The 13,412-nt window shown below is 42.7% G+C and overlaps 2 protein-coding genes across 3 annotated transcripts in view; both read right to left on the bottom strand.

Annotated features, from left to right (window-relative positions):
- Positions 1-13,412, bottom strand: part of LOC139764508 (uncharacterized) — a 612,046-nt gene that overhangs the window by 480,499 nt on the left and 118,135 nt on the right. The window lies entirely within an intron of this gene.
- Positions 12,500-13,412, bottom strand: part of LOC139766049 (uncharacterized) — a 35,381-nt gene continuing 34,468 nt past the window's right edge. Inside the window, exon 3 of one of the 2 annotated variants that reach the window (XM_071694195.1) lies at positions 12,500-12,637. The gene's annotated coding sequence lies outside the window, so the exon portion shown is untranslated. The remainder of the gene's footprint in view (positions 12,638-13,412) is intronic. The other variant, XM_071694203.1, reaches the window with a different exon arrangement.

Genomic DNA, 13,412 nt, shown 5'->3' with positions numbered 1-13,412 from the left:
CCCTGCGTGTCGTAGAAGGCGACTAAAAGGGAAGGGAGCGGGGGGCTGGAGATCTTCCCCTCTCGTTTCTTTTTTTTTTTATTTTCCAAAAGAAGGAACAGAGAAGGGGGCCAGGTGAGGATATTCCCTCAAAGGCCCAGTCCTCTGTTCTTAACGCTACCTTGCTAACACGGGAAATGGCGAATAATTATGAAAGATTTATATATATATATATATATATATATATATATATATATATATATATATATATATATATATATATATTTCCTACAATCTCCCGCGCGAGCGAGGTAGCGTTAAGAACAGATCACAGAGCTTTAGAAGGGAAAATCTTCACTTGGTTCCTTACTCTGTTCTTTCCGTTGGAAAATTATACAGGAAGGAAGGATATCTAGCCACCCGCCCCCGCCCCTTCTTAGCCGCCTTCAACGACACCCAGGGAATACGTAGGCAGTATTTTTTCTCCCCTATTCCCAGGGATATATGTATATCATCCCACCAGTATGTGTCTGGGATCGAACCCGGTATCATGTGACAGGAAACCAACGACTAGGACCGTTACACCAGGATCGGCTTGACTGGAGAAAACTTGGAGGAAGTGAAGTGTTTCAGATATATGTGAGTGGACATGATCGAATGGAACAATGGAAGCGGAAGTGAGTCAAAAAGGGCCGAAGGTCGTGTTCTGGGAGCGATGAAGAATGTTTGGAGAACTTTATCTGGGAGAGCAAAAATGGGTAAATGTGAAGGAGCAGTAGTCCCAACAATATTATCTGGATGCGAGGTTTAGGCTATAGATAAGGCTGTGCGGGGAGAGTAAATGCATTGGAAATTAAATGTTTGACGACAATATATGGTGTGAGGTGGTTTGATCCAGCATGCATTAAAGCTTAAGAGAGATGTCTGGTAACAGAAAGATTATGGATGAGAGAGCAGAAGAGGGTATGCTGAAATGGTTTGGACAATGTAGAGAATGAGTGAGGAAAAGTTGACAAAGAGGATATATGTGTCAGAAGGGGAGGGAACAAGGAGAAGCGGGAGACCAAATTGGAGATGAAAGGATGGAGTAGAAGAAAAAAAAAAGAGTACTAGTGGCCTGAATGTAGTGGAGTGAAAGGCGTGCAAGGGATAGAGTGAATTGGAATGATGTTATATACTGGGGTCGACGTGCTGTTAATGGATGGAACCAGGGAAAGTAAACCATGGAAAGGTCTGTGGGGCCTGGATGTGGATAGGGAGTTGTGGTTTCAGTGTATTACATATGACATCTAAAGAAGTTACAACACTCAGCGGACGGAAACGAGTACAGATTCGCCCCATCCCTAAGGAACGGTCTCAAAGCTGCAGGAACCCCTTAACATGGGCCCTAGGTTTGAAGACCTAACTGTATATACACATTCCATCTCTGATATTCACACGAGTTGAAGATTCACCATCGTCGCCAAACACTTCTGTTTTACCATGTTTACTTTCATATCTCGTTATGCTCACCATGTGCAAATATATCAAACGAGTTGGGTAAAAGATTCTCTCTCTCTCTCTCTCTCTCTCTCTCTCTCTCTCTCTCTCTCTCTCTCTCTCTCTCTCTCTCTCTCTCAATATCCCTTCCGCTCCTTTTTGGCTTTTTAAAGTCATATGACAATCATTCGATTCAAATACATTCAGCAACATCAAGTATTAATACAACATATCAAAATAATCTGGTGTTTCCATGTTAACCATATGTAGGTAAAGATATTGAAAAATATTTCTACGTATCAACTTAACAGCTTTACACACAGCAGCTGCCGAACCTATTTTTCCTCACGTTCACCCAGTCATCACAACAAATCACATAAATTGCTCGCTTATCTCATTCTAGTCCTTCTCAGCTGTTTATCTTTCCCGCTATTTCATACAAAAAGGAAAATAATCCGTTTCTGGGAGCATTATCCAATCCTCTCATAATCCGGGTTGGAATCATCCAATCTTTTCACATTCAGTTCTTAGGTAATCCCACCCTTCATATTCAGTGCTCAGATAATCACATCATTTCCTAGTCAGTGTTCAGACAATCCAACCCTTTCATATTCAGAACTCAGAAGATCCGACCCTTTCATATTCGCAGCTTAGATCTAAGATAATCATCCATCCTTTTCTCGTTCAGAGTTCAAAAGATTCAACCCTTACACATGCATAGCTCACGTAATCCCATTCACATTTCACATAATCCAATCCTTTTGTTACTCACGTCTCAGACAGTACAATTAATAGCTTCCCAGTGTTCATAGTTCTGTCTCGTTCTTCAAAAAAAACATCAACTAACCACTCCTTGTTCTTTTTTTTCTATTTTTCATCCAAGATTTCTACCAGGGACTAAAATCCTCATCGAGGAAAATTAATAATACATGTTTCATCAATTTCTTTGCTCAAGAAGCACAGTTCTTCATGCTTAGGTTCCGTCAGACGCGCGCATCATTATCTAACTTTACTCATACCCAGCTTTATCACCTCTCGTATGTCATAACTTTTAGGATCCTTCATACATCCCCTCATTCATCACTGTCTTCAGTCCCTGCATTATGTCCCCTCACTCCCCGCCTCACTGGCTCTTCTATCTTCTCCTCAGTTATATCATCTTCCATCCTCCCTTTCTGATTCTTCAATTATTATCTCTCAGAGCGACCTACGTACATCTTCATTCCCCTCACAGGCCCGTACGTAATCGTTTCTTTATATTTGTTTTGTGGCATCTTCAACCAACACATCCCCGATGTCCTGGTGTTATCTTCATCATAACCCTCCAGCTTTGACGATGTCACGTGGGGCCTAAAGGTTCCTCTCTCTCTCTCTCTCTCTCTCTCTCTCTCTCTCTCTCTCTCTCTCTCTCTCTCTCGTATATATATATATATATGTGTGTGTGTGTGTGTGTGTGTGTGTGTGTGATTTCAGTGGCAGTTCAGATTACCGAATCATTACACCACACGTTTCACGGAAGAAATTCGCCTCCTCAGGTGTCTACATTTCACAAAGTTTTAGACTCCAACACAAACACACGGACCTGTTGACCCTCTTACCGCCACAACGAAGCAAAAACTAATACATACATGGCCAACCGTCTGGAACTCTTTCATGGAACTCCTGTAACTTCAAGGCTGCGCTACGGCCAGCAGCAGGGAAGTGAAACACTGAAGCGCGAAGCTCCCTCAGAACACTGTACTCCATTCCGTCCATTCAAGATGACACACTACCTCGCCGAAGGTGACCTTTCTCCACTAACGCCGTAATCACAAGCGGGCGGAGCTTGATATCATCACCTTTCATCATAATTATCATTATCACCATTACCATGATGATGATCATCATCATCATCATGACGTAAGCCCGGGACCCTCTCATACAGGCTCCTGCAGCTTTAAGGCTGTACTCTGAGCAGGAGGGTGGAAACAATGGGCTCCTCTGGTGAAAGGAGGTCCTTCAAGAGACCGGTACTCCCGTCTTTCTAGTGACAATGATACCACCTCGCCCAAGGTGACTTCACACTCCCTCTCCAACTTCTTGAAGGTGGTGTCTGGCAACACCACACTACATACCAGATGCCAGATGAGGATATTCCCTCAAAGGCCCAGTCCTCTGTTCTTAACGCTACCTCGCTAACGCTGGAAATGGCGAATAGTATGAAAGAAAAGAATATATATATATATATATATATATATACATATATATATATATATATATATATATATATATATATATATATATATATATATATATATATATATGCATATGCGCGCGCGCGCGTGTGTGTGTGTGTGTGTGTGTGTAAATCTACATTTGTATATCTCAATTTCTCTCAACTTCTTTCTTAAGCAACCATCATGCATTTCACAGTTTCCCTAAGTTCTTTGAATTTCTTCATACACATTTCACAATTACCACGAAATTCTTTTCAAGTCATCTTTATATATGTATATCCCAATTACGTACTTCCAAGGAACTTTAAAGTGTTTACCAGTTACGCTCGTTAATCATGCAGGTGGCGCAACGTCTGGCTCCAGGGGCCGGCCAGACACCGACCTCCATGGTGCGTCTGGACGCCACAGCATGGAAGATCTCCCTCCTCACCCTCTTGTTGTCGTCTTCTTCGTCCTCCTCCTCCTCCTCCTCCTCCTCCTCCCCTTGGCTTTCCTCACCTTCACCGCTTCGAGACTCTTGACTCTTAAGACGACCTATGATACTGCTGGTTATGGTTCAGCTGGAATACTACTGCCTGCCTCGGGGTACTACTGGAATGTGAGGAGCTGAGGTAGAAGGCTCACGCGCCCTCAACTGACACCTATGGTTAAATAAGAGTGTCGGCTCTTGAGGTGAGGACACACTGGATCATGGATTCTCAGAGTTACCGGCAATACTTACAACTGGATTAGCCATCGAATACTTGCAACTGGCGGCGTTTCCCATGCTTGCTTTAAATTCCCATCTAACATTTTCATATTTCAGATAAGCATTCGATCAAAATGCCGGAGTAACTTTTCACAGAAAGAGACTCTGTGAATAATAATATCTGCGATAACTAACGATGCAACAGCAGAATATTCTCCTTCCTCAAAATATTACACAGTATGAACACCCTCTGGTCAACTCAACAACTCGACAGTTACTCCTACGAACTGGCCAATTTACTCATGTATTCCCTTTCTGCATGTAATCTACACCACACATTTCACACGATTTCAACCACTACAAAAAAAAAAAAAAATCTTTATTTTCACTTTTTTTCTTCCCCTCTCGTCAACTGTGGGATCTGTATTTCTTGCCGTTTTCTTCAGCAGTATCCCATTCTTCATGACACTGACCCCCAGTGTGGGCAGCGAGCAGTTGTAACAGGAGTCCCTCCTGATATAGCCGAACATACCCACTATAAATAACTATGAAGTAACAGCAGTTATTGCGTTTTAAGTTTTATTAGGTTCAGAGTAGAAATGTCTCCTTGTTTTTTTAAATGGACGTTTTAACGTTAAGCTACTTGATTATGAACTGTAGAATTTTAATCTCGACCAAGAAATATTGTCTCTGATGAATTTATATAATTCACGTTTTAATGTATTTTAGATAAGGCAGGACTGTTGGTCATTATCAATTTTTCTTTATTCTCTCTCGATTATTCATTTCACGTAAGGCTTTTATGATACATATATTTTTCTGCTCTGAACAGAGACTCGTAATGCATATTATACATGTATATTATCATCTCTTTATAGACTCTGATGATGGATTATTCTTTACCTATTATGACTGCGTTTTCTAGGCAACAGGTCAACTGCTGATTATATATATTTGTTTATGGATGGGGTGGTTAGGGAGGTAAATGCAAGAGTTTTGCAGTCAGGGGCGAGTGTGCCGTCTGTTGTGGATGAGAGGGCCTGGGAAGCGAGTCAGTTATTGCTTACCGATGATACAGCCCAAATGGCTGATTCGAGTGAGAAACTGCAGAGGCTGGTGACTGATTTTTGAAAAGTGTGTGAAAGGGGAAAGGTGAGAGTAAATGTGAATAAGAGCAAGGTTGTTAGGTTTAGTAGGGTTAAGGGGCACGTTAATCAGGATGCAAGTCTGAATGGAAAAAATTGGAGGAAGGGAAGTGTTTTAGATATTTGGGAGTGGACTTAGCAGCGAATGGAACCATGGAAGCGGAAGTGAGTCACAGGGTGGGGGAGGGGGAAGAAGGTTCTGGGAGCGATGAAGAATGCGTGGAAGGAGAGAAAGTTATCTCGGAGCAAAAATGGGTATGTTTAAAATAGTCCCAATGATGTTCTATGGTTGCGAGGCATGGACTATAGATAGGATTGTATGTGGAAGGGTGTATGTGTTGAAATGTTTGAAGACAATATGTCGTGTGAGGTAGTTTGATCGAGTAAGTAATGTATGGGTAAGAGAGATGTGTGGAAATAAAAAGAGTGGTTGAGAGAGCAGAGGAGGGTGTGTTGAAATGGTTTGGGCATATGGAAAGAATGAGTGAGGAAATATTGACAAAGATGATATACACTACGGGTCGACGTGCTGTCAATGGACTGAACCAGGAATGTGAAGCGTCTAGGGTAAACCATGGAAAGGTCTGTGGGACCTGGATGTGGATAGGGAGCTGTGGTGTGAACGAATGTGGCCGCTTTTGTCTGTTTTCCAGGCGCTACATTGCTGAAGCAGAGGATAGCAAAGCTGTTTTCCTGTGGGGCGGGGTAGCGACAGGAATGGATGAAGACAAGCAAGTATGAATATGTACATGTGTATGTATGTATGCATAATTGTGCGCGCGCGCGCACGCACGCACGCACACACACACACACACACACACACCACACACACACACACACACACACATCCGAGCATAAGCCAGGCACTCATTCCTCGATCAGTCTCGAGTGGAGAATGAACACCTGGATTGTGTGTAAACCGACTGCCTCGCCCAGGATTCGAACCCAAACACGCCCTTAGTGATCGATGGGCAGGAGAGCTAATCACTACACCACTGAGGCCCGTGTCTATGTCCTGTATAATTACCTATGTTTTATGTTCGGGTTAATTATTGTGATTTGGGGCTTCATCACGTTCTCTACTATCACACATCTAATTTCTATGTTTGCTCTCTGCATCAACCATGTATCCAGTCTTATTCCAGTCATCCACCGCTCTGACAATATTAAACTACTTCTTTACAATTTTTCTTTTTGTACAATTTCTCGCTTAATTTCATGTTATGGCCTGTGGTTGTTCTATCCCTACATCTCTCGAAGAACTGTTCATTCTGTGTGTGTGTGTGTGTTGTGTGTGTGTGTGTGTGTGTGTGTGTGTGTGTGTGTGTGTGTGTGTGTGTGTGTCCCCTCACACCAGGGCAACAAACATTCACACATAGCTTGTTGACACTGGGCTCAGTAAACCCAATACGAGTGGATGTGAAAATATCGGGAAAAATACGTCTCAAATTTGAAACATTTTCCTTTAATCTTTTTTTCTTAAACTTAGGGTTTTGTATCTGGGAATATCACAGTGCTCAGAGAACTGTACATGATGTTACACTGTCCAGCCGGCGTCAGACTAGAACCTCCTCCAGTGAAAGGGATTACCTAAATTCTTCTAACACCTAAATTCTTCTAACACCCAAATTCTTCTAACACCTAAATCAGGCTGGTCAGTATGATGGACAGCGAGTATAAAATCTGCCACATTTCCAACTAACAGGTAAATACTAAGATGTTTACAACTCCGGTGTGAAACGTATGTCACAGCGACCAATTTTTGGTGGGATGCTGAAGCATTGAACACTATGTATCTGTATATGAATTTTCCTAAAGACTATACGTCAACAAACTGTGGATGAGAACTGAACTCGGACCTAAACCTTAACCAGACTCATTAAAGCGTGAATCGCATACACGAGGTCGACCTACTATCGGCGGGATGCTGAAGCGCTCATGAATACCCATCTAAAACGAAGTCACTCAACCCTAAAATTGAAGACGGACTAAGACGTGAACTCCAACACAGAACTTAACCATGGGACGATCACGTACACCTGACACGGACATGGACACCGAGGGAAGTACTTCACCTCATCCTCTGCTTGATTGTGAAAATCACTATATAATTCCGTCATTGTTCCAGTCTGTTAGTGTTTAGTATAGATTAATATAGTTACCAACTGCTTATGTTTTTCAACTGTCGTCCTCGAAAAGCAAGGCACTAATGTGCGGCCCTTGAGCACGACGGTGCTCCATATTCTGATGAATGAGGCCCCTACATTATATATATATATATATATATATATATATATATATATATATATATATATATATATATATATATATATATGTATATATATATATATATATATATATATATATATATATATATATATATATATATATATATATATATATATATATATATATATTGTGGGACCTGTACAAAATCATGACTTATGGCATGGGTGGACTGTGTTGTTTTGAAACTGAACAATAAGAAGCAAATGCGATTTAAAACGAAATCAAGGCTACTGCTTCCCTATTCCGCTCCGTCACACAAGTCCAAAGTAAGAGAGAGGAAATCTATCCAATATAAGTAAAAGAACAAGTGATAGAGAGACGAGGGGAGGAAGGAGAGAGAGATGAAGCAAGCAAGAGTGGCGTCGTCACCGTAAAGAGTATATAAGGTTGGAGTTAGATGAGAGATAATTTACGAAGCAATGTACGAGGTCAGGCGACGGGACAGAACCCTGTGGGAAACATCTGTTGGAGGAGACGCCGCTTCATCAGCTCAGCGACGACTGTGAGGAAACGACTGGAGGAGAGAGAGAGAGAGAGAGAGAGAGAGAGAGAGAGAGAGAGAGAGAGAGAGAGAGAGAGAGAGAGAGAGAGAGAGAGAGAGAGAGAGAGAGAGAGGAGTAAAGCCTATGGGAAGTATGTGTCGTGAGCAAAAACTTGCACCACACCTTAGTGAGATGTCAAGAGCCACAAGGAGAGATTTAGCACAATCCCAGAGAAAGGAAGACGAGAAGGACCGGAGGTGAGTCGAGCATGATGACCGATCATCTGTAGACCTTCCATCGAGACGGACTCACTGCTGACTCTATAAGAGAGAGACTGAGAGAGCGACAGCTAAGGAGTTAGCTCTGAAGACTCTGTAGACAGCCGAAGTGAGAGCAACGGGAGTGGGGGGTGGAAGGGGGCGATAGTTAGAATCATGAGGACTTTAGTAAGCTTTCTCAGGGATGAGCTGTACCAGAGCATGTTTCCGAGAAAGGAAAGCCTCGAAGGTTTTCAGAACAGACGAAATATGTGGGCAAAGATGAAAGCTTGGCTCGGAGACACTACACTCCAACAGGAGACGAAGAAGTATACCATCCAACTTGTACACCTTGTCCACCAAAAGCTGTGAAATAACTCAAGAGGACCTTGCATTAGGAAATTATAGTGTAGGGTCATGGGTTCGCCAGCAGGTGGCGGAGATAAAGGCATTGTTGCACTTGTCATCCACAGTGGTGTTTTATATATATACAAACTGATGTAAAGAGCGGCTGCTTTATCAGCTGTGTAGTCAGCTTTGAGTCAAAGACCATAAAGATTTTATCAGTCGATGAGAGAGTCAGTTCAGCACTTTTCGTTTTAATTGAAGCGTGACTCACTCCCCGAATACCAGCTTTACAATGATACGGAGGAGAAAGGAGGGTGGAATGCCTTGTCCATGACGCAGCAAGCAGCAGAGAAGGAACAGCCAAACCACGACCGAGGAGGTTTGGGAGAGAGAGAGAGAGAGAGAGAGAGAGAGAGAGAGAGAGAGAGAGAGAGAGAGAGAGAGAGAGAGAGAGACTCAGATGACCCCCTCTATACGGTCAGCACAGTCAGAAGCATCGTAGCCGGCTACACAGTACTAATACCAAGGGAAGCGTCAGTGTAAAACCTGCATGAGGAAGACCTCTGAGCTCTCCTAAAATACCAAAGTTAAGAGTTTCGAGGAGCGAGGGATGAGTGGACACGTCCACCTGGGAATGACACACACAAGAGGACCAGAGAAGATGGAGAGGAGTGAGAGGCGGTGTCTAGCATCACTTGCTCCCCTCATCCAAGGGTGTTACACCCATACAACGTACACAAGGTCCTGCTGGTGTTCTCCGCCAGAATCAGAAAGTCTACGCAGTGAATATGCTCATTGCGGCTTCTTCGAATTGGCATAAACAGTATTGTACTAACGTTCCTCTTTATGCCTCAGTGAGACCCTCAGGGAGCATACTTATGATATCATCTGTATGCCTTAGTGATGAAGGCATCCGAAATCTTCACTACCTCGTTTCAGTAAATACGGCACCAGAGGATAAACATGAGTACAGTAAGCACCAGAAGACGGTTTACCGATATGATCATCATCTTTCACTCAGTTACACACACACACACACGTACACCAGCTTGCTGTCGGATGGCACGACAGATGTACTGCCTGTTCTCTCAGCTGCGACCCTGGCGAAGCAGTCATGCAATGCGACACACACACACACGGCAAGTCTGCGACCCACCCTCGTGCACGTCACCTGACGTCTGCTCTTACGAACATACTTTCAAGCGCTACCCCTTATATACCACAGAACGACCCCTGAGCACGACGGCACGACCCTTGACCAAGGGAGTGAAGCCAATGACCACTATTAGCACGACCCTTCGGTTGAGATAACCTGGTTATTGACCTTTTCTTTAAAGATCAGGTTAAAGGGTATGCCATAACAGCCAAGAGACGTAATTCGTGCACACAGGAAGCAGCATCGTGTACACACCTGTAGGCGGAGTTCAGGATGATGATGATGATGATCGACTATGGTTTTTGATGTCACAGCAAAGATGATGATCATGATAATGTTATGGTAATGACATGATGCCAATGATGATATGACGATCACACAAACAGTGATTATCATTATCATGATAATGCTATGGTAATGACGTGATGCCAATGATGTTATGACGATTACACAAACAGTGATCATCATTTTTGATGATAATGATGACAGTTAACATAACACCACATCCCCTCGCTATATTGGTGTCATAATAATACTCTCGTTGCTGGTAACATTTCTTTTAAAGTTTATTCCAAAGTCACCACCCGTAGCCACCTTTCCTTCTCTTTTCCTCATCCATTGTATCTTGTCAAATTACGTACATCGGAACGGGAGTTAAAAGCTTTGGCAAAATATGCAGATGCCGGGGACCTTCGCGGACAGACGAGATGTATCGTAGGGTACAGAGATGAGTTACCGTGTGGTTCGGAGACAAGGTACCGTGGGGTACAGAGATGAGTTACCGTGTGGTTCAGAGGCAAGGTACCGTGGGGCACAGAGATGAGTTACCGTGTGGTAAGGTCAGGTACTATGAGGTACAGAAGAGATGTACAGTAGGTTACATATATGACGTACCATGTGGCAGAGAGGCGAAGCACTGAGGAGCACAGAGGCCAGGTTTCGTGACACGGTTCTCATGGGAATGTACAAAGAAAAAAAATACAGTACATTTTCCCTGATTAAATTTAAGTTATCCTTAAAAAAAAGAAAAAAAAGCAGCCTCCAACCTCCCCTCACAGCCGCACCTTCACCACCAAAATACCTTAAACTTAAAATCAGATTCAAACAACACATCACTTGCATTTCCTCTTTTATTTAAAGTATCTACCATGAAATTAACAGACAGAAGAATATCTTTTAAATCACCACAATCACAACACCATACATGATACAAGAAGCCGACACTGCTTACGTGATAACACTATACATAATAATACTGCAATCGAGACCTGAATAGAGTTTACAACAATGGAAGTCTAAAAGAGAGCCATCGAATACTACTTTAATGAGATCTAATTCCATTTGAAATGCCTTTGGCTTGTTAGATTTACTGATGTACTGATCAAGTTTCCTTTGCCACACATGCGTGAGCCAAGGAGGTCACATAACTGTAAAATCATCATCACTCTCACGAAAAAAAAGATGCCTATAAGGCTGTCCTTTACAAAATCTATTGAAAGGAAATTTTACTTTAGAAATTAAAAAAAGAATCTATTAAAAAAATACAGAAAAAGTCTACTCTCACAGATGCGAGACAAATATAAATAAGTTAACTACAACTTACATTAATCAGACGGGGAACAGCACCTACAATGTTTTGTTGATCACAAAATTAGTCGAGAGAGAATTACAATTACGGTAATAACACACTTACTAAGTCACTAACACTTAAAACTTAAGCAACTGCAACTACAGTTCTACTAAACCATTTGAGACAGCAAAGCCTGCATGATGTTATTTTTCTGTCTTTAGCATCCATTCCCCTTTCTCTCAGAATGACATAAGCCAATCATAATCTGGAACCATGTTCTTTGAGCGGGTCTTCAGTTTTCTTGTCATCTTCTCACGCACGGCTCTGCCCTTCATCCTCCAATAACGAACTTCCTTTTCCTCTTGACCTGGATGAACGCCCCTAACCTCCTCGGCAGCCTGGTAACCATCGCCAGTGTTCAGCAGACCCAAAAGCTGACAACCTTCTCTAGTGTTCAGCAGACCCAAAAACTGGCAACCTTCTTCACTGTTCAGCAGACCCAAAAGCTGGCAACCTTCTCTAGTGTTCAGCAGACCCAAAAGTTGGCAACCTTCTTCACTGTTCAGCAGACCCAAAAGCTGGCAACCTTCTTCACTGTTCAGCAGACCCAAAAGCTGGCAACCTTCTTCACTGTTCAGCAGACCCAAAAGCAGCAGCAGCAGCAGCACCTTCTTTTTCCCGTCGTACTCGTCCAACATGTCGAACTTCTACTTGACTGAAGCCTCGTCAGTCAGCACTTGTCTTTTATCCTCCAGTAGTCTGTGTGCCTCTCTTGACTTAACGTGTCTGTCAAGTGTCTTTTATCCCGGACGTTGCGTAGCAGAGTTAACTCGAGTTGCTGTTTGCAGAGACATTCTTCCCAAGGCATACTATTTACTGCTTCCATCTACACTCTTTATCTAAGACAAGCAGGTAGTGTGTTCGACTACTTGCGGTCATCTTTAAGCACTATAGTCTAACACGTATAAGAACAAAGTTCACATCTTGATACAGCTTCTATAACGTCATGTACACAACAGCACCAAAACCTAGCGACAGGAAAAAGAGTCTTCAGTTGAATTTTGTACACAGGATTATGATCTATATTACTGCACAAGATATCACGCACTTGACTGACCACTGAGAAAACATGGCAAGATAATTAATTATATCTGCAACATAATCGTGGATCTCGACTATTAAATGGGTAAGAAGGGGAGGGGTTGGATGAAAAGACTGGGGCAATGCCCCCCCACACGAATAAGCCTGTCATATCCACTCCCAAGTCCATCTACCCCGTCCCACATGTCAGCTCCTAACACAACGTTTGGTTAGCTTTCCCTTGTGGCTTGTGAGTCCACGTTTTGACCATACAGTCCATAGTTCAAACTGACGAGTGTTTGGGAAGTGAGTCAGTTGTTGTTCGCTGATGATTCACCGCTGGAAATACTTATAACCTCTTGATATATAATACTTAAATAAAATGACGAGTCCACATACTAAAAATACCTTTAAAATCATACTTGTCTTACAAACGACGTAAGTTATCTTGGAGATCGGCACGGCGGATAAAATCAGAAACCCTGATCACCTTATCAGTGGATAGTAAACGACTGCATATTAGTTGTCGTCGTCCCACATACACCACATACGCAAAGCAGAAGTCTGGGAGCCGCCATCTTCTGGCCTGATGGTACGAGCTGTCTTCCTAGCACACATAAATTTCCACTCCAGATTGTCACAAAATTGTACGATGCTGCCAGTCAGTGTCCATTACACTTAGGCTCGAGAGAGATACACCCATTAGACTCCAGGTTTGTGAAG

Source organism: Panulirus ornatus, chromosome 4 (assembly GCF_036320965.1).
Source record: "Panulirus ornatus isolate Po-2019 chromosome 4, ASM3632096v1, whole genome shotgun sequence".
Lineage (NCBI taxonomy): Eukaryota > Metazoa > Arthropoda > Malacostraca > Decapoda > Palinuridae > Panulirus > Panulirus ornatus.
Note: the sequence above shows the minus strand (reverse complement) of the source record. Positions and strands in the feature narration are given on the sequence as shown.